The 27,442-nt window shown below is 41.2% G+C and overlaps 2 non-coding genes across 2 annotated transcripts; both read left to right on the top strand.

Moving 5' to 3' along the window:
• The first annotated feature begins 2,534 nt into the window (after positions 1-2,534).
• LOC130952825 (small nucleolar RNA R71) lies at positions 2,535-2,638 on the top strand. Its single transcript, XR_009075000.1, has one exon. It is a non-coding gene; the product is annotated as a small nucleolar RNA R71 (small nucleolar RNA).
• Positions 2,639-20,528: 17,890 nt separating this feature from the next.
• Positions 20,529-20,636, top strand: LOC130952953 (small nucleolar RNA R71). The gene has a single exon (XR_009075127.1). It is a non-coding gene; the product is annotated as a small nucleolar RNA R71 (small nucleolar RNA).
• Positions 20,637-27,442: the final 6,806 nt, after the last annotated feature.

The following is a 27,442-nucleotide window of genomic DNA, read 5'->3' as shown; positions in this document are numbered from 1 at the left end:
GCTCGTCCTCGAGCAAAAGAAGAAAGAAGGGAGTAGAAGAAGAAGAAATGAGGAAGAGGGAGATGGAGGTGTATTCGGCCAAAGGGGGAAGAAGTGGTGTTTAGGTTGTGTGGAAATGAAGGGTGTAAAGAGGGGTTTATATAGGAGAGAGGGGGATGAAAGTTCGGTCATTTGAGGGTGGGTTTGGGAGGGAAAGTGGTTTGAATTTGAAGTGTGAGGTTGGTGGGGTTTTATGAAGGATGGATGTGAGTGGTGAAGAGAAAGATGGGATTTGATAGGTGAGGGGTTTTTTTGGGGAAGAGGTGTTGAGGTGATTGGTGAATGGGGGAAGAAGAGAGAGTGATTGTAGGGTCCTGTGGGGTCCACAGATCCTGTAGTAGGGTCCTGTGGGGTCCACAGATCCTGTAGTGTCAAGGAAAAGGCATCCCTGCACCAATTGGCACCAAAATCCACGTTTTGGGCCAATTCTGGCGTTAAACGCCGGGCTGGTGCCCATTCCTGGCGTTTAACGCCAGGTTTTATACCTTTACTGGCGTTTAACGCCAGTTTGGTGCCCCTTTCTGGCGTTAAACGCCCAGAAAGGTGCCAAACTGGGCGTTAAACGCCCATCTGCTAGGCTGACTGGCGTTTGAACGCCAGCAGCATCTTCCTCCAGGGTGTGCTGTTTTTCTTCCTGTTTTTCATTCTGTTTTTGCTTTTTTCATTATTTTTATGACTTCTTATGATCATCAACCTACAAAAAAGATAAAATAACAAAAGAAAATAATTAATTATAAATCATTGGGTTGCCTCCCAACAAGCGCTTCTTTACTGTCACTAGCTTGACAGAGGTCTCTCATGGAGCCTCAGAAATGCTCAGAACCGTGTTGGACCTTCCCAACACCAAACTTAGAGTTTGAATGTGGGGGTTCAACACCAAACTTAGAGTTTGGTTGTGGCCTCCCAACACCAAACTTAGAGTTTGACTGTGGGGGCTCTGCTTGGCTCTGTTTTGAGAGAAGCTCTTCATGCTTCTTCTCCATGATGATAGAGGGATATCCTTGGGCCTTAAACACCATGGATTCTTCATTCACTTGAATGATCAACTCTCCTCCATCAACATCAATCACAGCCTTTGCTGTGGCTAGGAATGGTCTGCCAAGGATGATGGATTCATCCATGCACTTCCCAGTCTCTAGGACTATGAAATCAGTAGGGATGTAATGGTCTTCAACCTTAACCAGAACATCCTCTACAAGTCCATAGGCTTGTTTTCTTGAGTTGTCTGCCATCTCTAGTGAGATTTTTGCAGCTTGCACCTCAAAGATCCCTAATTTCTCCATTACAGAGAGGGGCATGAGGTTCACACTTGACCCTAAGTCACACAAGGCCTTCTTGAAGGTCATGGTGCCTATGGTACAAGGTATAGAAAACTTCCCAGGATCCTGCCTCTTTTGAGGCAGTTTCTGCCTAGACAAGTTATCCAGTTCTTTGGTGAGCAAGGGAGGTTCATCTTCCCAAGTCTCATTTCCAAATAACTTGTCATTTAGCTCCATGATTGCTCCAAGGTATTTAGCAACTTGCTCTTCAGTGACATACTCATCCTCTTCAGAGGAAGAATACTCATCAGAGCTCATGAAAGGCAGTAGTAAGTCCAAGGGAATCTCTATGGTCTCAGTTTGAGCCTCAGATTCCCAAGGTTCCTCATTGGGGAACTCACTGGAGGCCAGTGCACGCCCATTGAGGTCTTCCTTAGTGGCGTTCACTGCCTCTTCTTCCTCCCAGAATTCGGCCATATTGATGGCTTTGCACTCTCCTTTTGGATTTTCTTCAGTGTTGCTTGGGAGAGTGCTTGGAGGAAGTTCAGTAATTTTCTTGCTCAGCTGACCCACTTGTCCTTCCAAGTTTCTAATGGAGGATCTTGTTTCATTCATGAAACTTTGAGTGGTCTTTATTAGATCAGAGACCATGGTTGCTAAGTCAGAATTATTCTGCTTAGAACTCTCTGTCTGTTGCTGAGAAGATGATGGAAAAGGCTTGCTATTGCTAAGCCTGTTTCTTCCACCATTATTATTGAAACCTTGTTGAGGTCTCTCTTGATTTTCCATGAGAGGTTTGGGTGATTTCTCCATGAAGAATTATAGGTATTACCATAGGGTTCTCCTAGGTAATTCACCTCTTCCATGGAAGGGTTCTCAGGATCATAGGCTTCTTCCTCAGATGAAGCATCCTTAGTACTGTTTGGTGCATTTTGCATTCCAGATAGACTTTGAGAAATCAAATTGACTTGTTGAGTCAATATTTTGTTCTGAGCCAATATGGCATTCAGAGCATCAATCTCAAGAACTCCTTTCTTCTGACCAGTCCCATTATTCACAGGATTCCTCTCAGAAGTGTACATGAATTGGTTATTTGCAACCATTTCAATCAGTTCTTGAGCTTCTGCAGGCGTCTTCTTCAAATGAAGAGATCCTCCTGCAGAGCTATCCAAAGACATCTTGGATAGTTCAGAGAGACCATCATAGAAAATACCTATGATGCTCCATTCAGAAAGCATGTCAGATGGACATCTTCTGATTAATTGTTTGTATCTTTCCCAAGCTTCATAGAGGGATTCTCCATCCTTCTGTCTGAAGGTTTGGACTTCCACTCTAAGCTTACTCCATCTTTGTGGAGGAAAGAACTTTGCCAAGAAGGCATTGACTAGCTTTTCCCAAGAGTCCAGGCTTTCTTTAGGTTGAGAGTCCAACCATATTCTAGCTCTGTCTCTCACAGCAAAAGGGAATAGCATCAGTCTATAGACCTCAGGGTTAACCCCATTAGTCTTGACTGTGTCACAGATTTGCAAGAACTCAGCTAAAAACTGATGAGGATCTTCCATTGGAAGTCCATGAAACTTGCAATTCTGTTGCATTAGAGAAACTAATTGAGGCTTAAGCTCAAAGTTGTTTGCTCCAATGGCAGGGATTGAGATGCTTCTCCCATAGAAATCAGGAGTAGGTGCAGTAAAGTCACCAAGCACCTTCCTTGCATTGTTGGCATTGTTGTTGTTTTCGGCTGCCATGTCTTCTCCCTTGAAGAATTCGGTCAAGCCCTCTAAAGAGAGTTGTGCTTTGGCTTCTCTTAGCTTTCTCTTCAAGGTCCTTTCAGGTTCAGGATCAGCTTCAACAAGAATGCCTTTGTCTCTGCTTCTGCTCATAAGAAATAGAAAAAGAAGAAGAGAATGTGGAATCCTCTATGTCACAGTATAGAGATTCCTTGAAATGTCAGAGGAAAAGAGAAATAGTAAGAAGAAGGAGAAGGAGAATTCGAATTTTAATAGATAAAATTCGAATTGTGCATTTAGAAGGAGTAGTACTCCATAAATAGAAGGATGTGGGAAGGAGGGAAGAGAATTTTCGAAAATTCAATTAAAAAAATTTGAAAACATTTTGAAAAATGTTAATTGATTTTCGAAAATCAAAGTGGAAAAGAGATAAAGTGATTTTTGAAAAAGATTTTGAAATTAGAAATTAAAAAGATTTGATTGAGAACTATTTTGAAAAAGATGTGGTTAAAAAGATTTAATTGAAAAGTTATGGGTTTAAAAAGATGTGATTGAGAAGATATGATTTGAAAATATTTTTAAAAGATATGATTTGAAAACAATTTGAAAAGATATGATTTTGAAAATTGATGACTTGCCTAACAAGAAAAGATATGATTGAAACATTTAAACCTCTCTCAACAGAAAAGGCAACAATCTTGTGATGTTCAATCAAATCATTAATTGTTGGTAAGTATCTTTTTAAAAGGAAAGAAATTGAATTTGAAAACATTTGATTGAAAAGATTTGATTTGAAAAAGATTTGATTTGAAAAACTAAGAAAAATTGATTTTGAAAACAAAATCTTCCCCCTGGCATCATCCTGGCGTTAAACGCCCAGAATGGTATACATTCTGGCGTTTAACGCCCAAAATGCACCCCTTTTGGGCGTTAAACGCCCAACCAGGTGCCCTGGCTGGCGTTTAAACGCCAGTCTGCCTTCTTCACTGGGCATTTTTGAATGCTCAGCTTTTTCTGTATAATTCCTCTGCAGTTGGTTCTGAATCTTCAATTCCTTGTATCATTGACTTGAAAAGACTCAAATTAAAAATATTTTTTGGATTTTTCTATTAATCAAAATGCAACAAGAATCAAATAACAATGCATGCAAGACACCAAACTTAGCAGTTTGTGCACTACTGACACTAACAATATGAGAATGCATATGAGACACACAAAATACTTCAAGTCAATAGAATTCAAAGATCAAAACAAGAAATATATGCATGAATTCGAAAATTATAACAAAAACATGCATTTGATACTAAACTTAAGATGAGACTCTAGACTCAAACAAGAAACATAAAATCTTTTTGGTCTTTTTATGGTTTTATAAATTTTTTTTGTGTTTTTCGAAAATTAAGTGGAAAAAGGCATCAAAAATTCTTAATGAAAATTCCAGGAATCAGTGCAATGCTAGTCTAAGACTCCGGTCCAGGAATTAGACATGGCTTCACAGCCAGCCAAGCTTCCAAGGAAAGCTTCGGTCCAAAACACTAGACATGACCAAAGGTCAGCCAAATCTTAGCAAGTCACTGCTCCAAGAGCAAGATTGATACGAAATCAACAAGCTCTTGTGGTGATAAGTTGAAACCTCGGTCCAATCAGATTAGACATGGCTTCTCAGCCAGCCAGATTTCAACAAATCATCATGAAACTCTAGAATTCACCTTCAAGAATTTCGAAAAAAAAAATACCTAATCTAAGCAACAAGATGAACCGTCAGTTGTCCAGCCTAAACAATCCCGGGCAATAACACCAAGAACTTGATGTTGTTGCCGGATCTTGGCATCTGATGTTACCACAAGCTTGCTCAAAACATGAACAATCCCCGGCAACGGCGCCAAAAACTTGGTGCGTGAAATTGTGAACAATACTTTTTCACAACTCAAATAATCCCCGGTAATGGCTCCAAGAACTTGGTGCGCCTAATACCATGGCATTACACAACTTCGCACAACTAACCAGCAAGTGTACTGGGTCGTCCAAGTAATAAAACCTTACGTGAGTAAGGGTCGATCCCACGGAGATTGTTAGTATTGAAGCAAGCTATGGTCATCTTGTAAATCTTAGTCAGGCAGACTCAAATGTATATGATGATGATGAACGAAAATAACAGAAAAGGTAAAGATAGAGATACTTATGTATATCATTGGTGTATGAGCTTCAGACAAGTGTATGAAGATGCCTTCCCTTCCGTCTCTCTGCTTTCCTACAGTCTTCATCCAATCCTTCTTACTCCTTTCCATGGCAAACTTGTGTAGGGTCTCACTGTTGTCAGCAGCTACCTCCCATCCGCGCAGTGAAAGCTAATGCAGAGCACTCTGTCACAGTGCCGCCAATCACCGGTTTGGTTCCCTCCCCTACCGGAATAGAATCACTCTTTTGCGTCTGTCACTAACGCCCAGTAGGTTACAGGTTTGAAGCACGTCACAGTCATTCAGTCATTGAATCCTACTCAGAACACCACAGACAAGGTTAGACCTTCCGGATTCTCTTGAATGCCGCCATCAGTTCTTGCCTATACCACGAAGACTCTGATCTCATGGAATGGCTGGCTCGTTTGTCAGACGAGCACTCGGTTGTCAGGCGATCAACCATGCATCATGCAATCAGAAATCCAAGAGATATTCACTAAAGCCTTGAATGCTTGTAGAACAAGAATGGTTGTCAGTCATCTTGTTCATAGGTTGAAGAACAAGTGATATCTTAGATAAAGAACAAGCGGAGTTGAATGGAAGAACAATAGTAATTGCATTAATACTCGAGGTACAGCAGAGCTCCACACCCTTAATCTATGGTGTGTAGAAACTCCACCGTTGAAAATACATAAGAACAAAGGTTAGGCATGGCCGAATGGCCAGCCTCCCAAAGGTCTAAGATAGCATAAAACAAAGATAGCTACTCAGATGTCGTCTCTCCGACTCTCTGTCATACAATAGTAGAAGGTCCTACTTATAGAAAACTATTACATAGATGAGTAAATGACATAAAAATCCACTTCCGGGCCCACTTGGGTGTGCTTGGGCTGAGCAATCAAGGAAATTCGTGTAGAGACCCTTTCTGGAGTTAAACGCCAGCTCCCATGCCAGTTTGGGCGTTTAACTCCAACTTTTATTCCTGTTCCGGCGTTTAACGCTGGAATTTCTGAGGCCGGATTGCTTCGCGGGTTTGGGCCATCAAATCTTGGATAAAGTATGGACTATTATATATTGCTGGAAAGCCCTGGATGTCTACTTTCCAACGCCGTTGAGAGCGCGCCAATTGGGCTTCTGTAGCTCCAGAAAATCCACTTCGAGTGCAGGGAGGTCAGAATCCAACAGCATCTGCAGTCCTTTTTGGTCTCTGAATCAGATTTTTGCTCAAGTCCCTCAATTTCAGCCAGAAAATACCTGAAATCACAGAAAAGCACACAAACTCATAGTAAAGTCCAGAAAAGTGAATTTTAAATAAAAACTAATAAAAATATACTAAAATCTAACTAAAAGATATCAAAAACATACTAAAAACAATGCCAAAAAGTATACAAATTATCCGCTCATCAGTAGCAGTGGAGTATGTCTCCAAATGGGTAGAGGCAATAGCAACCACCACATGTGATACCAACGTGGTCTTGCAATTCCTCAAGAGGAACATCTTCACTAGATTTGGAGTGCCCAAAGGACTCATAAGTGATGGGGGAAGCCACTTCTGCAACAAGCAACTAAATTCCTTACTCCACAAGTATGGTGTTACACACAAAGTAGCTACCCCTTATCACCCACAAACCAATGGGCAAGCTGAACTTGCCAACAGAGAGCTAAAAAGGATCTTGGAGAAGACTGTGGGAACAACAAGAAAGGACTGGGTTAGGAAGCTGGATGATGCACTTTGGGCATATAGAACAGCCTTCAAGACACCCATAGGAAAATCTCCATTTCAGTTGGTGTATGGAAAGGCATGCCACCTCCCTGTGGAGCTTGAACATAAGGCCTTTTGGGCCACCAAACTTCTGAATCTAGATGCTCAAGCAGCAGGAGAGAAGAGGCTGCTACAACTCAATGAACTTGAGGAGTTCAGATTGGAGGCATATGACAATGCCAAAATATACAAGGAGAGAGCAAAGAGATGGCATGATAAGAGGATCTCTCAAAGAACATTTGAACCGGGCCAAAAGGTGTTGTTATTCAATTCAAGATTGAAAATCTTCCCTGGGAAGCTGAGGTCTAGATGGACTGGTCCATACACCATCACCAAAGTATCACCTCATGGCTATGTTGAACTGCTTGATGAAGCCTCAAAACAAACCTTCACAGTCAATGGACATAGGGTGAAGCACTACTTTGGTGGCCCTTGGAGCAAGGAAGAGAGTGTGCAACTCTTAACATGAGCAAAGAAGCTGCAATGTCGAGCTAAGGACAATAAACAAAGCGCTTCATGGGAGGCAACCCATGCACAGGGAGTCTTTTATTTTCATGTTTTAGTAACCAATAATAATCAAGTAGATTAGTACATGGTGTATGCAAGGCACTAAGTTTGGTGTGGCCAATCTTGAAGTAATGGCAAATGTGTGTTCTACAACACTTAGCCACAAACTAAGTTTGGTGTCCATACATACACGAAAATGCTAAGCTATGAAAGTTTTGTCATCTACTTTAGTTATAAAAAAAAAAAAAAACCATTTAATGTAGGTAAATTACTAAGTTTGATGTGGCTATCTTTGGAATTAATTCCATAGAACACTTAGTCACAAACTAAGTTTGGTGTCTTTACTTGCATTATTAATGCTAAAAAAAATTAGATTAGGGAATCTAATTTAGTCAATTTTGCATAGGGACATAATCATAAGTTTTTAGCCATTAATGTCACTTTAAGAATCTCAAGCCTTTGGCATTTTGTTGCAGGAAAGAAAGAAAGAAGTGATGGGGAATCTTGGAAGCATACAATGAAAGAAGGAAAGAAATGATGGAGAATCTTGAAGAAAGATCACGGATACATAAGGAAGGGTAGTCACATGAATTTTAAACTTTGTGCATGGGGAAAAAGAAATCAACATGCATTGTGCACAAGGAAGCATGCCATGACCGAGCCTTAAATGCCTTCCCACCAACTTTCACTTTAAATACTTCAACCATATTCATTCATCATTCATTCTTCTACCCACCAACTTTCACTTCACTAGCCGAACTCATACTCAACCTCCAACCTACTCCATGTTTCACAAATTCTAACCTTGAACCTCATCTTTACCCAACAAAAACTCTTGAAGCATCACATCTCTCACATAACCGAAACACTCAATCTCCTTCACCATCATTTTCTACCTTCTCTAAGTCACCGTGCTTATCCCATATCTCTCATTCACAATCATTTTCCTTGTGCTTGAGGACAAGCATTCATCTAAGTTTAGTGTGGGGAGATCCAACCTTGCAAGTGAATCTCAATGGCCTCATCATCAAGGGATAGGAGAGAAGATGAATTTGATCAAAGAAGATTCAAATCCAAACACAATGAGAGGATCTTTAGTTGGATGTCAAGCAAAGATGTTGTTCCGGAGTTACCTTTCAAGCTAAAGGAAGATGAATACCCTGAGATACAAAAAATAATCAGAAAAAGAGGATGGGAGCTTCTCTGTGACCAACCTCAAGAAGTGAGCATGCTTCTCATCCATGAGTTCTTCACTAATGTGATAAGAGAATATGATGATGAAGAACCATACATGAGCTATGTAAGAGGTGTAGATGTTGATTTTAGCCCGGACACCATCAATAGGGTGCTAAGGGTCAAGCACAAACAGTTCAAACGACCAAGCTATGAAGAAAGGGTTAAAAATGACCCAAGATATGTGGATGTGGTGAGTGACTTATGCAGAGTAGGCACGGATTGGGTATTGGATTCACATGGCCGACCACTCAAACTTCGGAGAGGTGATCTCATACCTCAAGCAAAAGGATGGCATGACATAGTGAGGAGGTCATTGATCTCTACTTCAAATAACTCTGAGGTAACGGTGAATAGAGCTATAATGATCCATTGCATAATGAAAGGAGGGGAAATCAATGTTGGAGACATTATAGCCAAGAACATCATTGAAATAGCTCAAAAGGTCAAACAGGACAGCTGGCTAGGATATCCTAGTACTATTCTGCGCCTATGTGAAGAAGCTGGAGTGCCTCTTGAAGAATTTGGAGAAACTGATTTGGTCTCTATTGGAAAGCCTCTCACCCGAGAAAGGTTGGAGTTCATCACTACAACACAATTGGAAAGGCAACCCTTAGCAAGAAGGAAGAAAAGGAAAGAAGTAAGACAAGAGGAGGAGCCTCAAGAAATGGATGAATCCCACACCTTGAGCATGAACCAACTCCAAGCCGCCTTGGAAGGGATTTCTGGGCAATATTCACAAATTCAAAGAAGCCAAGAGGAACAAGCACAACAACAAAGGGACCTTTGGCAATTGATGGATCAACAAAGAGGGGTTCAAGTTCAATGGATGAACCAACAAAATGAGTACCAAGCACACATGATGGAGTTGCAACAAGAACAATATGCCAAGATGCAAGAAGCCATCAACAATTCAGCTATGGAACATGAAAAAGCCATGGAGAAAGTGATACAAGAACAAGCTCAACTGAGGATTGAGCAAGCTCAGCAAAGAGAACTTCTCCATAGGCTGGATGCTAGGCATGAAACACTCTACAGAGATTTCAATGAAAACAGAATGTTCAAGGAAGCCAGGCACAAGGACAGACTTGACTATGACATATGCACCCAAGAAAAGCTTAGTTACCTCTGTTCCACACCCCCATTGATCAACCCACAAATCAAATGTTTTAATGAGGCTCGGAAGATATTTGAACAGCAAGAACTAGCAAGGGTGAGATTCAATCAACAGAGACTACATGAGACAATGATAAGCTCAGGAATTTGGCAAAAAGAAGATCCAAAGGGGAATGCAACGATACAACAACAAGGAGAAAGGAGGAGCAAAAAGAAAGAAGATCTAAAAGGAGATGCAACAACACAACAACAAGGAGAAAGGAGAAGCAAAAAGAAAGAAGACCCAAAAGGCAAAGGAAAGCAAGGAGAATCAAGCAAAGGAAAAGGGACATGAAGACTAAAGGTGGTGAAGTTCCTATGTTTTTCTTTATGTTTTATTAAATAAAAAAAGATGTATGTCTGAAATATGGTATACCTTCTAGGATGCATTTTCTTTTTGAAGCATTGTCTTTTATGTTGCCCATTCCATGCATCACCACTCACAGATTTGGAATGATTGCTTGTCTTTAATACTTTTACTTGTCATTGGAATAAAAGATGTAGTTTGAGCAAGAACAGAGAGAAATCTAGCTTAAAAAGGATCATGTTGTCCCATAGGAAAAGTGCTAGCATACATGCATTTATTGTGAAAGAATCAAGGTTCAATGAACTCAAAAGAATGCTTGCTATACAAGACTAGTTTGGTTAAGGATCACAAAGACTTTAACAGTAAAAGCACAAATAACCTTGACAATAAAGAAAATAAAGTACAAAGCATGAAAGGCTAGGCATCAATGACAAAATTTGGATATGTGTCTGTGGTGATTGATGTTAAGAGATATACTTGGGCTAGTAAATCCGAGGGGTGCTTCATCACCCGGTAACTTGAGTTAACTAACTCGGGATTATCGATTGAAAACCCACAATCAAGAGTAGCTCTATAACAGAACATTTAGCAACCCAAAGAGGTGCTGGACACCACTATCCAAACAAAAATTTCAATGTTATATGCCTGTGACTGAATGTGTTAAGGAAAGAGGCTTGAGTGAGTAAATCTTTAAGAGTGTCTCAACACTTAACAACTTGAACCAACTGGTTTGGGATTGTTGATTGAAAACTTATGCTAAAGAGCCGCCTTAAGACAAGATTTCGAGCTTAATTGAAAGAAAAAGGGAAAGAAAAAAAAGAAGGAAAAAGAAATAAGCAGAAAAAATTGGTTCAAGGATCATGTGCTAAGGTGTGAAAGAAATCTAGTGAAGTTAACCAATTTAGTAGTGAAGCAAGCATTTTAATTGAAAAAGTTGAATAGTTGTGTTCAATTACAATAAATTAATGACCACACAAGTGAGGACAATATGCTCAATGAAAATTACTCTCTAGAAGAACATTCAAGTCTTACATCTTAAATTCTTGTGACAAAGTCCTTTGTATTTTGCTTGAGGACAAGCAATACTTTAAGTTTGGTGTTGTGATGCAAATGCATATTTGCATTATTAGTTAGTTAGTTTAGTTAGTTTTAGCTTAATTTCACTCATTTTCTCTAAATAAACAAGTCCTTTTATGAGTTTTGTTTCCATGCATGATGATATCAAGGAACATGTTAATTCTAGCCAAATTCATGCAAATGATTTAAGGAATGCATATATGAATGAGTATGAATGAATCTCATAAAATTTATTGCTTGAATTGGTAAGAATTTGAAGCTATTTCCCTTGTTGATGATAGGTGATGAAACAAGGAAGCATGGAAGCAAGAATGATGCAAGCTGGGCAAAGTTGGCGTTGCCAACTTGGAATCCACGTTGCCAACTCCACAACACAAGGCAAGCTTGGTCCTGGAGGCAACCAAGACAAGAAGTTGGCGTTGCCAACTTGGGATTGGCGTTGCCAACTCCACAACACAAGGCAAGCTTGGTCCTGGAGGCAACCAAGGCAAGAAGTTGGCGTTGCCAACTTGAGATTGGCGTTGCCAACGCCACACACAAGCCACAAGCAAGCAAACTTGGCCCTGGAAGCAAGGTTGGCGTTGCCAACTCTAGAACCAAGTTGCCAACGCCACACACAAGCCACAAGCAAGCAAACTTGGCCCTGGAAGCAAGGTTGGCGTTGCCAACTCTAGAACCAAGTTGCCAACGCCACACACAAGCCACAAGCAAGCAAACTTGGCCCTGGAAGCAAGGTTGGCGTTGCCAACTCTAGAACCAAGTTGCCAACGCCACACACAAGCCACAAGCAAGCAAACTTGGCCCTGGAAGCAAGGTTGGCGTTGCCAACTCTAGAACCAAGTTGCCAACGCCACACACAAGCCACAAGCAAGCAAATTTGGCCCTGGAAGCAAGGTTGGCGTTGCCAACTTGAGAGTGGCGTTGCCAACGCCACACACAAGCAATTTTGGCACTAATATGGAAGCTCGAGCACGTTATTGAAGCTAGGAAGCATTGGCGTTATCCTTGGCAACGCAGGCTAACAACGCCACACAACCAAGCAACAAATGGAGCCATGGAACAAAAGGAGCTGGCGTTGCCAACTCAAAATGGGCGTTGCCAACGCCACACAAGAGTGCTTGGCTAGGCACCAAGTTGGCAACGCCAGAATGTGCACCAACCAAGCTCCAAACGCCCACCAGCCGTGCCAACCAAGTTCCAAACGCCCAAATGCTGCACCACTCACGTTGCCAACGCTAGATTGGCGTTGCCAACGCCAACTTACCAAAAACAAGGCAGCCTGAACATGTCCACTTCAATGGAAGATATCTTGAGCTACAGAGATCCAAATTGAGTGCTTCCAGTTGCATTGGAAAGCTGACATTCAGAGCTTTCCAACCATATATAATAGTCTATGATGGAGCACAAAATTGAAGCCAAACCAGAGTCATCTTTAGGCCCTAAAAACAAGAACATGAAATGAAATTCAAGGGAGCTAGAGATGATCCTTGGATGTGGGATCGAGCACGTTGCCAACGTGCACAAAGGGGGTGTGTTTTGCAACAACGCCAGCCTCAAGCCCTTGCCTTGGGAGAGTGATGCTCGAGCACGTTGCTAACTTGGGGTTGAGGGTGCGTTATTCACAACAACTTGGCAACAACTTGGCAGCTTGACCTTACCTTCTTTGAGGAACCATAACTTGAGCTAGGAAAGTCCAATTGAGGTGATTCCAGTGGCATTAGAAAATAGACATCAAGAGCTTTCCAATGATGTATAATAATCCATATTGAAGATGAAGGTTGACACTCAAATTTTGGGCTACATTTAGCATGAAAGTAAGGCCAAGAAGAGGAAGAGCAAGTTGTTTGCAACAACTTGGGCTAGCAACGCCCAAGTCTCAAACTCACTTCCAGGAAATTGGCATGCACGTTGCCAACGTGCACTAAGGCCTGAGTTATTGCCAACAACGCCCATCAATGGGCCAGAATTGGTGCCAACTTGCTCTACTTCCCCTATTCATCACAAAGGCCAAAACACCTCCAATGGAGCCAAGAATTCAACAAAGAGGAAGCCCATATTGCTAACCCAAGTGAAGATCTTTGGAAGAGCTTTAGGACTAGTATAAATAGAGATTGAGTTTGTACTTGTAGGGGACTTTTACACTTTTAGATACTTTTTGACACTTAGAACTTTTTCACACTTTTTAGCACTTGTATTAGAGACTCTTGTGGTACTTCCGAGAGAAGACCCAGAGAACCAATTTTGGTTCATCTTGGAACTTCTCTTCTTCATTTTCTGAATCTTCAAGCATTTCATTCTTCTTCTTCTTCTTCTTTTTCTTCTTCCTTTACATTTAGTTTAATTTTGATTTATGGCAATTGTTGTTGAATTTGGAGCAATGACTCACTAAACCCCACATTCATTAGGGGAAGAGCTCTGCTAGTTACAATGGATTGATGAACTCCTCTTTTCTCCTCAATTCATGAGGTTGATCCAAAGAGGAAACTCTTGTTCTTCAAAGATTCAACCACCATCGAGAGAGGGGTTAATCTATGAGAATTGTGTGGTGAATTTGAGAAATGAGCCACATAATTCAGTTTAGAGTTCATCCTTTCATGATTCTCTCAATCAATATACCTTGGTTAGTATGTGAGATGTAACTCTCCATGGTTGAGATTCTGGGAATTGTGTGGCTGGATTAGACTTAAGCTTCATCTCTTCTCATGAACAATTAGATCACGAGAGTGGCAATTGGCTATGTTGAGAGAGATTGAATCACCAAGAGATTGGGGTTCAATCAACCACTTGCCATGGATCTATACCCATGATTGAGGAAGATTTGACTAACATCAATTCATGAAAATTAGCATCTCTGATCCCTAATGATCCTCTCTATCATTAATTCTCATTTCTCTTGCTCTAGTTATTTGATTACCCATTTCCCAATCCCCTTCTACATTCTGTCTATTTACTACTATTGTTATTTACATTCTGTTCATTTACTTCTTGCCATTTACTTTTATGTTCTTTAAATTTCTGCAACCTTTAATTCCTTGCCATTAATCTTTGATGTCATTTAAGTTTCTTGCACTTTAAGTTTCCGTCATTTACTTGCACTTTATTTCTTTATTCTAGTTCTTTACATTCTTGCCATTTAAATTCTTGCAATTATGTTCAAAAATCAAAATGTTCATGAAATCAAAACAATGTTCGCTTGACTAAATCTACCATTTAACTAAAGTTGCTTAATCTACCAATCTCTGTGGGATCGACCTCACTCTTTGTGAGTTTTATTACTTGATACGACCCGGTATACTTGCCGGTTGTACGTGAAATCTCATTTTTACGTATCACCTTCCGTCTCTCTGCTTTCCTACAGCCTTCATCCAATCCTTTCTTACTCCTTTCCATGGCAAACTCGTGTAGGGTCTCACTGTTGTCAGCAGCTACCTCCCATCCGCGCAGTGAAAGCTAATGCACACACTCTGTCACAGTGCTGCCAATCACCGGTTTGGTTCCCTCCCCTACCGGAATAGAATAACTCTTTTGCGTCTGTCACTAACGCCCAGTAGGTTACAGGTTTGAAGCACGTCACAGTCATTCAGTCATTGAATCCTACTCAGAATACCACAGACAAGGTTAGACCTTCCGGATTCTCTTGAATACTGCCATCAGTTCTTGCCTATACCACGAAGACTCTGATCTCACGGAATGGCTGGCTCGTTTGTCAGGCGAGCACTCGGTTGTCAGGCGATCAACCATGCATCATGCAATCAGAAATCCAAGAGATATTCACTAAGCCTCAGATGCTTGTAGAACAAGAATGGTTGTCAGTCACCTTGTTCATGGGTGAGAATGGTGATGGGCGTCAATCATCACCTTCATCATGTTGAAGAACGAGTGATATCTTGGTAAAAGAACAAGCGGAATTGAATGGAAGAACAATAGTAATTGCATTAATACTCGAGGTACAGCAGAGCTCCACACCTTAATCTATGGTGTGTAGAAACTCCACCGTTGAAAATACATAAGCATAAGGTCTAGGCATGGCCGAATGGCCAGCCTCCCAATGATCTAAGATAGCATAAAACTCAAAGATGGCTACCAAGATGTTCTCAATACAATAGTAAAAGGTCCTACTTATAGAAAACTAGTACATAGATGAGTAAATGACATAAAAATCCACTTCCGGGCCCACTTGGTGTGTGCTTGGGCTGAGCAATGAAGCAAATTTCGTGTAGAGACTCCTCTTGGAGTTAAACGCCAGCTTTAGTGCCAGTTTGGGCGTTTAACTCCCATTTGGGTGCCAGTTCCAGCGTTTAACGCTGGGATTTCTTGAGGTGACTTTGAACGCCGGTTTGGGCCATCAAATCTTGGGCAAAGTATGGACTATCATATTGCTGGAAAGCCCAGGATGTCTACTTTCCAACGCCGTTGAGAGCGCGCCAATTGGGCTTCTGTAGCTCCAGAAAATCCGCTTCGAGTGCAGGGAGGTCAGAATCCAACAGCATCTGCAGTCCTTTTGAGTCTCTGGATCAGATTTTTGCTCAGGTCCCTCAATTTCAGCCAGAAAATACCTGAAATCACAGAAAAACACACAAACTCATAGTAAAGTCCAGAAAAGTGAATTTTAACTAAAAACTAATAAAAATATACTAAAAGCTAACTAGATCATATCAAAAACATACTAAAAACAATGCCAAAAAGTATACAAATCATCCGCTCATCACAACACCAAACTTAAATTGTTGCTTGTCCCCAAGCAACTGAAAATCAAATAAGATAAAAAGAAGAGAATATGCAATGAATTCCAAAAACATCTGTGAAGATCAGTATTAATTAGATGAGCGGGGCTTTTAACTTTTTGCCTCCGAACAGTTTTGGCATCTCAATCTATCCTTTGAAATTCAGAATGGTTGGCTTCTTTAGGAACTCAGAGTCCAGATAGTGTTAATGATTCTCCTAGTAGGGTATGATGATTCTTGAACATAGCTATTTATTGAGTCTTGGCTGTGGCCCAAAGCACTCTGTCTTTCCAGTATTACCACCGGATACATACATGCCACAGACACATAATTGGGTGAACCTTTTCAGATTGTGACTTAGCTTTGCTAAAGTCCCCAATTAGAGGTGTCCAGGGTTCTTAATCACACTCTTATTTGCTTTGGATCACACTCTCCCCTTTTTTTTTTTTTCGTTTTCTTTTTCTCTCTTTTTTTTTCGGTTTTTTTTTTTAAATAGCAATGCTTTTTCTTGCTTCAAGAATCATTTTATTGATTTTTCAGATCCTCAATAACATGTCTCCTTTTTCATCATTCTTTCAAGGGCCAACATTCATGAACCACAAATTCAAGATACATATGCACTGTTTAAGCATGCATTCAGAGAACAAAAATATTGCCACCACATCATCATAATTAAACTATTATAAAATTCAAAATTCATGCAATTCTTCCTTTTTCAATTAAACACATTTTTATTCAAGAAAGGTGATGGATTCATAGGACATTCATAACTTTAAGGCATAGACACTAAGACACTAATGATCATAAGACACAAGCATGGATAACATAAAGCACTAAAATTCGAAAAACAAAGGAATAAAGAACAAGGAAATCAAGGAATGGGTCCACCTCAGTGATGGCGGCTCTTCCTTGCTTTTGAAGGTCCTATGGAGTGCTTGAGCTCCTCAATGTCTCTTCCTTGCCTTTGTTGCTCCTCTCTCATGATTCTTTGTTCTTCTCTAATTTCATGGAGGAGAATGGAGTGTTCTTGGTGCTCCACCCTTAGTTGTCCCATATTGGAACTCAACTCTCCTAGGGAGGTGTTTACTTGCTCCCAATAGTTTTGTGGAGGAAAGTGCATCCCTTGAGGTATCTCAGGGATTTCATGATGAGAGGGGTCTCTTGTGTGCTCCATCCTTTTCTTGGTAATGGGCTTGTCTTCATCAATGGTGATGTCTCCCTCTATGTCAACTCCAACTGAATAACAGAGGTGACAGATGAGATGAGGAAAGGCTAACCTTGCCAAAGTGGAGGTCTTGTCCGCCACCTTGTAGAGTTCTTGGGCTATAACCTCATGAACTTCTATTTCTTCTCCAATCATGATGCTATGGATCATGATGGCCCGGTCTATGGTAACTTCGGACCGGTTGCTAGTGGGAATGATTGAGCGTTGTATGAACTCTAACCATCCTCTAGCCACTGGCTTGAGGTCATGCCTTCTTAATTGAACCGGCTTGCCTCTTGAATCTTGCTTCCATTGTGCGCCCTCTTCACATATGGTTGTGAGGACTTGGTCCAACCTTTGATCAAAGTTGACCCTTCTAGTGTAAGGATGCTCATCTCCTTGCATCATAGGCAAGTTGAACGCCACCCTCACACTTTCCGGACTAAAATCCAAGTATTTCCCCCGAACCATAGTAAGATAATTCTTTGGATCCGGGTTCACACTTTGGTCATGGTTCTTGGTGATCCATGCATTGGCATAGAACTCTTGAACCATCAAGATTCCGACTTGTTGAATGGGGTTGGTAAGTACTTCCCAACCTCTTCTTCGGATCTCATGGCGGATCTCCGGATATTCACCCTTTTTGAGTGAAAAGGGGACTTCGGGGATCACCTTCTTCAAGGCCACAACTTCATAGAAGTGGTCTTGATGCACCCTTGAGAGGAATCTATCCATCTCCCATGACTCGGAGGTGGAAGCCTTTGCCTTCCCTTTCCTCTTTTTAGAGGTTTCTCCGGCCTTGGATGCCATAAATGGTTATGAAAAAGCAACGTTTTTACCACACCAAACTTAAAATGTTTGCTCGTCCTCGAGCAAAAGAAGAAAGAAGAGAGTAGAAGAAGAAGAAATGAGGAAGAGGGAGATGGTAGTGTGTTCGGCCAAGAAGGGTAAGAAAGGGTGTTTAGGTTGTGTGAAAATGAAGGGGTAAAGAGGGGTTTATATAGGAAAGAGGGGGATGAGGGTTCGGCCTTTTGAGGGTGGGTTTGGGAGGGAAAGTGGTTTGAATTTGAAGGGTGAGGTTGGTGGGGTTTTATGAAGGATGGATGTGAGTGGTGAAGAGAAAGATGGGATTTGATAGGTGAGGGGTTTTTGGGGAAGAGGTGTTGAGGTGATTGGTGAATGGGGGAAGAAGAGAGAGAGTGATGGTAGGGTCCTGTGGGGTCCACAGATCCTGTAGTGTCAAGAAAAAGGCATCCTTGCACCAAATGGCATCAAAATCCACGTTTTGAGCCTTTTCTGGCGTTAAACGCCGGGCTGGTGCCCATTCCTGGCGTTTAACGCCAGGTTTTTACCCTTTACTGGCGTTTAATGCCAGTCTGGTGCCCCTTTCTGGCGTTAAACGCCCAGAAGGGTGCCAGACTGGGCGTTAAACGCCCAACTGCTAGGCTGACTGGCGTTTGAACGCCAGCAGCATCTTCCTCCAGGGTGTGCTATTTTTCTTACTGTTTTTCATTTTGTTTTTGCTTTTTTCATTGTTTTTGTGACTTCTTATGATCATCAACCTACAAAAAAGATAAAATAACAAAAGAAAATAATTAATTATAAAACATTGGGTTGCCTCCCAACAAGCGCTTCTTTACTGTCATTAGCTTGACAGAGGACTCTCATGGAGCCTCAGAGATGCTCAGAGCCGTGTTGGAACCTCCCAACACCAAACTTAGAGTTTGAATGTGGGGGTTCAACACCAAACTTAGAGTTTGGTTGTGGCCTCCCAACACCAAACTTAGATTTTGACTGTGGGGGCTCTGCTTGGCTCTGTTTTGAGAGAAACTCTTCATGCTTCCTCTCCATGATGATAGAGGGATATCCTTGGGCCTTAAACACCAAGGATTCTTCATTCACTTGAATGATCAACTCTCCTCTATCAACATCAATCACAGCCTTTGCTGTGGCTAGGAAGGGTCTGCCAAGGATGATGGATTCATCCATGCACTTCCCAGTCTCTAGGACTATGAAATCAGTAGGGATGTAATGGTCTTCAATCTTCACCAAGACATTCTCTACAAGTCCATGAGCTTGTTTTCTTGAATTGTCTGCCATCTCTAATGAGATTCTTGCAGCTTGCACCTCAAAGATCCCTAATTTCTCCATTACAGAGAGGGGCATGAGGTTTACACTTGACCCTAAGTCACACAAGGCCTTCTTGAAGGTCATGGTGCCTATGGTACAAGGTATAGAAAACTTCCCAGGATCCTGCCTCTTTTGAGGCAGTTTCTGCCTAGACAAGTCATCCAGTTCTTTGGTGAGCAAAGGTGGTTCATCCTCCCAAGTCTCATTTCCAAATAACTTGTCATTTAGCTTCATGATTGCTCCAAGGTATTTAGCAACTTGCTCTTCAGTGACATACTCATCCTCTTCAGAGGAAGAATACTCATCAGAGCTCATGAAAGGCAGTAGTAAGTCCAATGGAATCTCTATGGTCTCAATTTGAGCCTCAGATTCCCATTGTTCCTCATTGAGGAACTCAGAGGAGATTGGTACACGCTCACTGAGGTCTTCCCCAGTGGCGTCCTCCTCCTCTCTTTCCTCTCCACATTCGGCCATGTTTATGGCCTTGCACTCTCCTTTTGGATTTTCTTCTGTATTACTTGGGAGAGTACTAGGAGGGAGTTCAGTAACTTTCTTGCTCAGCTGACCCACTTGTCCTTCCAAATTTCTGATGGAGGACCTTGTTTCATTCATGAAACTTTGAGTGGTCTTTATTAGATCAGAGACCATTGTTGCTAAGTCAGAAGTATTCTGCTTAGAACTCTCTGTCTGTTGCTGAGAAGATGATGGAAAAGGCTTGCTATTGCTAAACCTGTTTCTTCCACCATTATTGAAACCTTGTTGAGGTCTCTCTTGATTCTTCCATGAGAGATTTGGGTAATTTCTCCATGAAGAATTATAGGTGTTCCCATAGGGTTCTCCTAGGTAATTCACCTCTTCCATGGAAGGGTTCTCAGGATCATAAGCTTCTTCCTCAGATGAAGCATCCTTAGTACTGTTTGGTGCATTTTGCATTCCAGACAGACTTTGAGAAATCAAATTGACTTATTGAGTCAATATCTTGTTCTGAGCCAAAATGGCGTTCAGAGTGTCAATCTCAAGAACTCCTTTCTTCTGACTAGTCCCATTGTTCACAGGATTCCTTTCAGAAGTGTACATGAATTGGTTATTTGCAACCATTTCAATCAATTCTTGAGCTTCTGCAGGCGTCTTCTTCAGATGAAGAGATCCTCCAGCAGAGCTATCCAAAGACATCTTGGATAGTTCAGAGAGACCATCATAGAAAATACCTATGATGCTCCATTCAGAAAGCATGTCTGAAGGACATCTTCTGATTAATTGTTTGTATCTTTCCCAAGCTTCATAGAGGGATTCTCCATCCTTCTGTCTGAAGGTTTGGACTTCCACTCTAAGCTTACTCCATCTTTGTGGTGGAAAGAACTTTGCCAAGAAGGCATTGACTAGCTTTTCCCAAGAGTCCAGGCTTTCTTTAGGTTGAGAATCCAACCATATTCTAGCTCTGTCTCTTACAGCAAAAGGGAATAGCATCAGTCTATAGACCTCAGGGTCAACCCCATTAGTCTTGACTGTGTCACAGATTTGCAAGAATTCAGCTAAGAACTGATGAGGATCTTCCATTGGAAGTCCATGGAACTTGCAATTCTGTTGCATTAGAGAAACTAATTGAGGCTTAAGCTCAAAGTTGTTTGCTCCAATGGCAGGGATAGAGATGCTTCTCCCATAGAAGTCGGGAGTAGGTGCAGTAAAGTCACCCAGCACCTTCCTTGCATTGTTGGCATTGTTGTTGTTTTCGGCTGCCATGTGTTCTTCTTCCTTGAAGAATTCGGTCAGGTCCTCTAAAGAGAGTTGTGCCTTGGCTTCTCTTAGCTTTCTCTTTAAGGTCCTTTCGGGTTCAGGGTCAGCTTCAACAAGAATGCCTTTGTCTCTGCTCCTGCTCATATGAAAGAGAAGAGAACAAGAAAAAGTGGAATCCTCTATGTCACAGTATAGAGATTCCTTGAAATGTCAGAGGAAAAGAGAAATAGAAAGAAGAAGGAGAAGAAGAATTCGAACTTTATTAGTTAGAGTTCGAATTGTGCATTTAGAAGGAGTGGTACTCCATAATTAGAAGGATGTGGGAAGGAGGGAAGAGAATTTTCGAAAATTCAATTAAAAAGATTTTGAAAACATTTTGAAAAATTGATTGATAATTTTCGAAAATTCAAAGTGAAAAAGAAATCAAGTGATTTTTGAAAAAGATTTTGAAATTAGAAGTTAAAGAGATTTGATTGAAAACTTATTTTGAAAAAGATGTGGTTAAGAAGATATGATTGAAAAGATTTGATTTGAAAACAATTTTAAAAAGATATGATTTTAAAAACAATTTGAAAAGATATGATTTTAAAAATTAATGACTTGCCTAACAAGAAAAGATATGATTCAGACATAAAACCTTTCTCAACAGAAAAGGCCACAATCTTGTGATGTTCAATCAAATCATTAATTGTTAGTAAGTATCTTTGAAAAAGGAAAGAAATTGATTTTGAAAACATTTGATTGAAAAGATATGATTTGAAAAAGATTTGATTTTGAAAAACTTTGAAAACTTGAAAAAAAAATTGATTTTGAAAACAAAATCTTCCCCCTAGCACCATCCTGGCGTTAAACGCCCAGAATGGTATACATTCTGGCGTTTAACGCCCAAAATGCTACCTCTTTGGGCGTTAAACGCCCAACCAGGTGCCCTGGCTGGCGTTTAAACGCCAGTCTGCCTTCTTCACTGGGCATTTTTGAATGCTCAGCTTTTTCTGTATAATTCCTCTGCAGTATGTTCTGAATCTTCAATTCTTTGTATCATTGACTTGAAAAGACACAAATTAAAAATATTTTTGGATTTTTAATAATCAAAATGCAAAAGGAATCAATTAACAATGCATGCAAGACACCAAACTTAGCAGTTTGTATACCACTGACACTAACAATATGAGAATGCATATGAGACACACAAAATGCTTCAAGTCAATAGAATTCAAAGATTAGAACATAAGAATCATCAAGAATTACTTGAGGATCCTTAAGACACATGAATGAATGCATGCAATTGACACTAAACTTAAGCATGAAACATCAAATATTTTTGGTTTTTTATGATTTTGTGAATTTTTTTTGTGTTTTTCGAAAATTAAGTGGGAAAAGGTATCAAAATCCTTGATGAGAATTCCAGGAATCAGTGCAATGCTAGTCTAAGACTCCGGTCCAGGAATTAGACATGGCTTCACAGCCAGCTAAGCTTTCAAGGAAAGCTTCGGTCCAAAACACTAGACATGACCAAAGGTCAGCCAAATCTTAGCAGATCACTGCTCCAAGAGCAAAATTGATGAGAATCAACACGCTCCTGTGGTGATAAGTTGAAACCTCGGTCCAATCAGATTAGACATGGCTTCTCAGCCAGCCAGATTTCAACAAATCATCATGAAACTCTAGAATTCATCTTCAAGAATTTCGAAAAAAATAATACCTAATCTAAGCAACAAGATGAACCGTCAGTTGTCCAGCCTAAACAATCCCGGGCAATAACACCAAAACTTGATGTTGTTGCCGGATCTTGGCACTGATGTTACCAAAAGCTTGCTCAAAACTTGAACAATCCCCGGCAACGGCGCCAAAAACTTGGTGCGCGAAATTGTGAACAATACTTTTTCACAACTCAAATAATCCCCGGTAATGGCTCCAAGAACTTGGTGCGCTCAATACCATGGCATTACACAACTTCGCACAACTAACCAGCAAGTGCACTGGGTCGTCCAAGTAATAAACCTTACGTGAGTAAGGGTCGATCCCACGGAGATTGTTAGTATTGAAGCAAGCTATGGTCATCTTGTAAATCTTAGTCAGGCAAACTCAAATTTATATGAAGATGAACGAAAATAACATAGAAGATAAAGATAGTGATACTTATGTATATCATTGGTGTAAGAGCTTCAGACAAGTGTATGAAGATGCCTTCCCTTCCGTCTCTCTGCTTTCCTACAGCCTTCATCCAATCCTTTCTTACTCCTTTCCATGGCAAACTCGTGTAGGGTCTCACTGTTGTCAGCAGCTACCTCCCATCCGCGCAGTGAAAGCTAATGCACACACTCTGTCACAGTGCTGCCAATCACCGGTTTGGTTCCCTCCCCTACCGGAATAGAATAACTCTTTTGCGTCTGTCACTAACGCCCAGTAGGTTACAGGTTTGAAGCACGTCACAGTCATTCAGTCATTGAATCCTACTCAGAATACCACAGACAAGGTTAGACCTTCCGGATTCTCTTGAATACTGCCATCAGTTCTTGCCTATACCACGAAGACTCTGATCTCACGGAATGGCTGGCTCGTTTGTCAGGCGAGCACTCGGTTGTCAGGCGATCAACCATGCATCATGCAATCAGAAATCCAAGAGATATTCACTAAGCCTCAGATGCTTGTAGAACAAGAATGGTTGTCAGTCACCTTGTTCATGGGTGAGAATGGTGATGGGCGTCAATCATCACCTTCATCATATTGAAGAACGAGTGATATCTTGGTAAAAGAACAAGCGGAATTGAATGGAAGAACAATAGTAATTGCATTAATACTCGAGGTACAGCAGAGCTCCACACCTTAATCTATGGTGTGTAGAAACTCCACCGTTGAAAATACATAAGCATAAGGTCTAGGCATGGCCGAATGGCCAGCCTCCCAATGATCTAAGATAGCATAAAACTCAAAGATGGCTACCAAGATGTTCTCAATACAATAGTAAAAGGTCCTACTTATAGAAAACTAGTACATAGATGAGTAAATGACATAAAAATCCACTTCCGGGCCCACTTGGTGTGTGCTTGGGCTGAGCAATGAAGCAAATTTCGTGTAGAGACTCCTCTTGGAGTTAAACGCCAGCTTTAGTGCCAGTTTGGGCGTTTAACTCCCATTTGGGTGCCAGTTCCAGCGTTTAACGCTGGGATTTCTTGAGGTGACTTTGAACGCCGGTTTGGGCCATCAAATCTTGGGCAAAGTATGGACTATCATATATTGCTGGAAAGCCCAGGATGTCTACTTTCCAACGCCGTTGAGAGCGCGCCAATTGGGCTTCTGTAGCTCCAGAAAATCTGCTTCGAGTGCAGGGAGGTCAGAATCCAACAGCATCTGCAGTCCTTTTGAGTCTCTGGATCAGATTTTTGCTCAGGTCCCTCAATTTCAGCCAGAAAATACCTGAAATCACAGAAGAGGTAATGACCAATTCGGTACCCGAAAAATTCAAACGCTAACATTTTGGTACCCAACTATTGATATTGACAAAAAGGTACCTGAATGATTTAAAATTTTGCCAAGCGTGTCCAAGAGCTTGCCGGAACATAGCTCCGGTGAGTACGATGCTTACGTGGTGGGCGGTTTTTGCTGACAAGGCTAGTGTTATGTTAGATGGAATTTCTAATTTTAATTATGCTTATCCTACTTGGAAAATAAACTAAACCTAATTTGAACATTAGTTTTGCCCCAATTTTGCCCTAAAACCCAATTAGCTCTCCTTGCTCTCTCGTAGAGCACAATCCCAATCTGAAAGATGCAAGTAGCTAGGGCTCGTGGAAAAGGTGGAACCGTGAGAAAGCACTCATCCGTAGCCTTCGACGTTGATGGTGGTTCTGGAGTTGGTAGTAAACTCTACGATGGGTGTTGCTTTTGTCCCCTTCCGGTGGTTCCGTTGAAGTCGAAGACAAGTAGCAACCCTGATAGATGGTTTCTACGTTGCCCTCTGTGGAAGGTAAGGTTAAAATGTTGATGTTACGTGAGGAAATGATGCATTCTTCCTGGATTTATTTTCTCCACTTTTCAGATTTACTTTCCGATCTTCTCTGATTCATGAAATTTTTGTGCCATGCTAGAACACACAAAGACGTTGTGGGTATTTTCAATGGTTGGATGAAATTGAAGAGCAATGTGTGGAAGGAGAAGTGTCTTCGGAGAATAGCAACATGGTGGGTATAGCTGACCCAAAAAATAAAATCAGAATGAACCAGGAGTGTAGTGATGGCCGAGAAAGGGATAGGATGATGATGGTGCTTCCTGTGGTTAATGACATGAAGCAGCAACTGAAGAGGGTTGAGTTCTTGTTGATTGTTATCTGTGTATTGCTTGGGTTAAATCTGGTTTTGAGTCTGCTGTGTATGGCTAAGTAGGAAGACAATGGTCAAATTTAAGATTTTAGGAATGAAATTTTGTTTATTTGTAATGTTATCCTAATTGTAATTGAGATGAATTAATGGATGCACTCTTGTTAGTCTTCTGTAACTGAGTTATTGCTTTTGAATTATGAGCAAGCCAAATATAAGATAGGTTAGCCATTGATGAAAAAATGGCATAAACAGAAGCTGTATAAAAACACCTGTCTCATAGCATGAAAACATAATCCATAAGTATCCAGAGTAACATACCTCAGACCCAAAATAACAAAAGTTTTGCCCCAAAAAACTATCATGGCATAATGACAATAATGTTGATAACAAGTAATACTAAATCAGGTCCAACATGGAACTAAAAACTAAACATGCCATAATGGCATTTACTTGCATAGTATCTACATCAGGTCCAACATGGAACTACTAAAAACAAAATGAAAACCCAAGAAAGAAGGCTGTCACTTCTTGATGCTTGCTGAAGGCTTTTTCTTCTTCAAGGATGGGGTGGGCATGAAGCCTGTGAACCTGCTCTGTGTGGCTGGACTTGCTGCTGCCATGGTTTCTCTAGTCACAGTTGGTGGCCTAGAGGATGCTGAATTTCGGGCTTGCAGAGTGGGCCTACCCAAAGGACTTTGTGACATTGACCCAGGCCCAGTACTAGGTCCTGCAGCATTGGTTGGTGTGGCTGGGATCTGACAATTAGACCCAGCATCATGGCTGGCAACCCTAGTTTGAGGTGCTATTGAGGTTGGGGGTATTCCTCTTCGAATGGTCCTGCCCTTGCCTCTTGTTGGTGGTATTGGTGGTGCTGGCTCTACTGGCCTTGCTGCCACTGGAGGTGCTGGTCCTGAGCTGGTTACTGGTGTAGTGGCTGCATTAGGGGGGTGCAGCAGTTGTTGTGGTAGACAAATCAACCTCAGTGTTCTGTATGAGTTGGGTTATTAGTTTAGGGTGGGGCTGTCTCAGTTCCAGGTGCAACATTTTGGGAAAGAACAATGTTTGAATTAAAATACAAAAGTTTACCTCATCAGGTTGACTCTGTGGGTGGTTTTGAGTGAGGTTTTCCTCATTTGCAACATGTGCAGCATGTGCAGCCTCCATGGTCTCCTCCCAGTTAGCTTCTTGCTCTCTAGCTTCATCCTCATCAATTCCTTCTTCTTGAGCTGCTGCTCCATTTGATCTCTCAGGGCAAGTCCTACTATTATGTCCAACCTTGCAGCCAGGCAATAAATAAATTAAATCAGTATTCAAACAGTTTATGTATGATTGAATGATATTATGTAAGTAGATAGTAGATAATAAAGTTGATTCACTTACTCTCTTGCAGGTTTGACATGTTATCTGGCCATATCTTCTCTTGGCATGGTATTGGCTCCCAGAGTCTTGCTCGCTGCTGTCCTTCTTCCTTTTCTTGGAAGGTCTGCCAATAGGCTTCTTGTATGGAGGAGGCAGACAAGGCAACCCTTCATGGTGCTCCCAATATTCTTGGCTTGGTATGCTGTTAATGTGAAACTGGTAAGTCCTGTTGTATGCCTCCATGGTGAGCTTGTGATGGACATAGTCTTCGGGCTTCTCATTCTTCCTCTGGATTGCTGCAATACCATGACAGCATGGTAGTCCAGTCAGCTGCCATTTTCTGCAGGAACATGTCCTCTCTCTTGTGTTCACCCTGACTCTGTGTTGCCACTTCCTGACTTCAAATTCGTTATGTTCATCATCACCACACCACTGTGCCTCCAAGTAGTTAGCTTGTTTTTTTTCCTTCTCTAATCTACTCACTTGTATAGGGGCTATAAGTCCAGTGTAAGCCATCAGTGCGTCCTTGTGAGTTGCCATCGTCTTCATGATATAGAATCTGAGCTCCTCAAGCATTGACAGTATGCTTTTCCCCCGCAGACCCACGATTGTTGAGTTAAACGATTCACAGTTGTTGCTAGTCAAGCTATCAACCTTTGGCCATTCAGAAAACTTGCTCCTTGACCACTGTTCTTGCTCAAATTTATCCAAATACTCCCATGCCTGTTT

The sequence above is a fragment of the Arachis stenosperma genome, chromosome 9, assembly GCF_014773155.1.
Source record: "Arachis stenosperma cultivar V10309 chromosome 9, arast.V10309.gnm1.PFL2, whole genome shotgun sequence".
Classification (NCBI taxonomy): domain Eukaryota; kingdom Viridiplantae; phylum Streptophyta; class Magnoliopsida; order Fabales; family Fabaceae; genus Arachis; species Arachis stenosperma.
The sequence above is the reverse complement of the archived record's forward strand: the minus strand, read 5'-3'. Positions and strand labels throughout refer to the sequence as shown.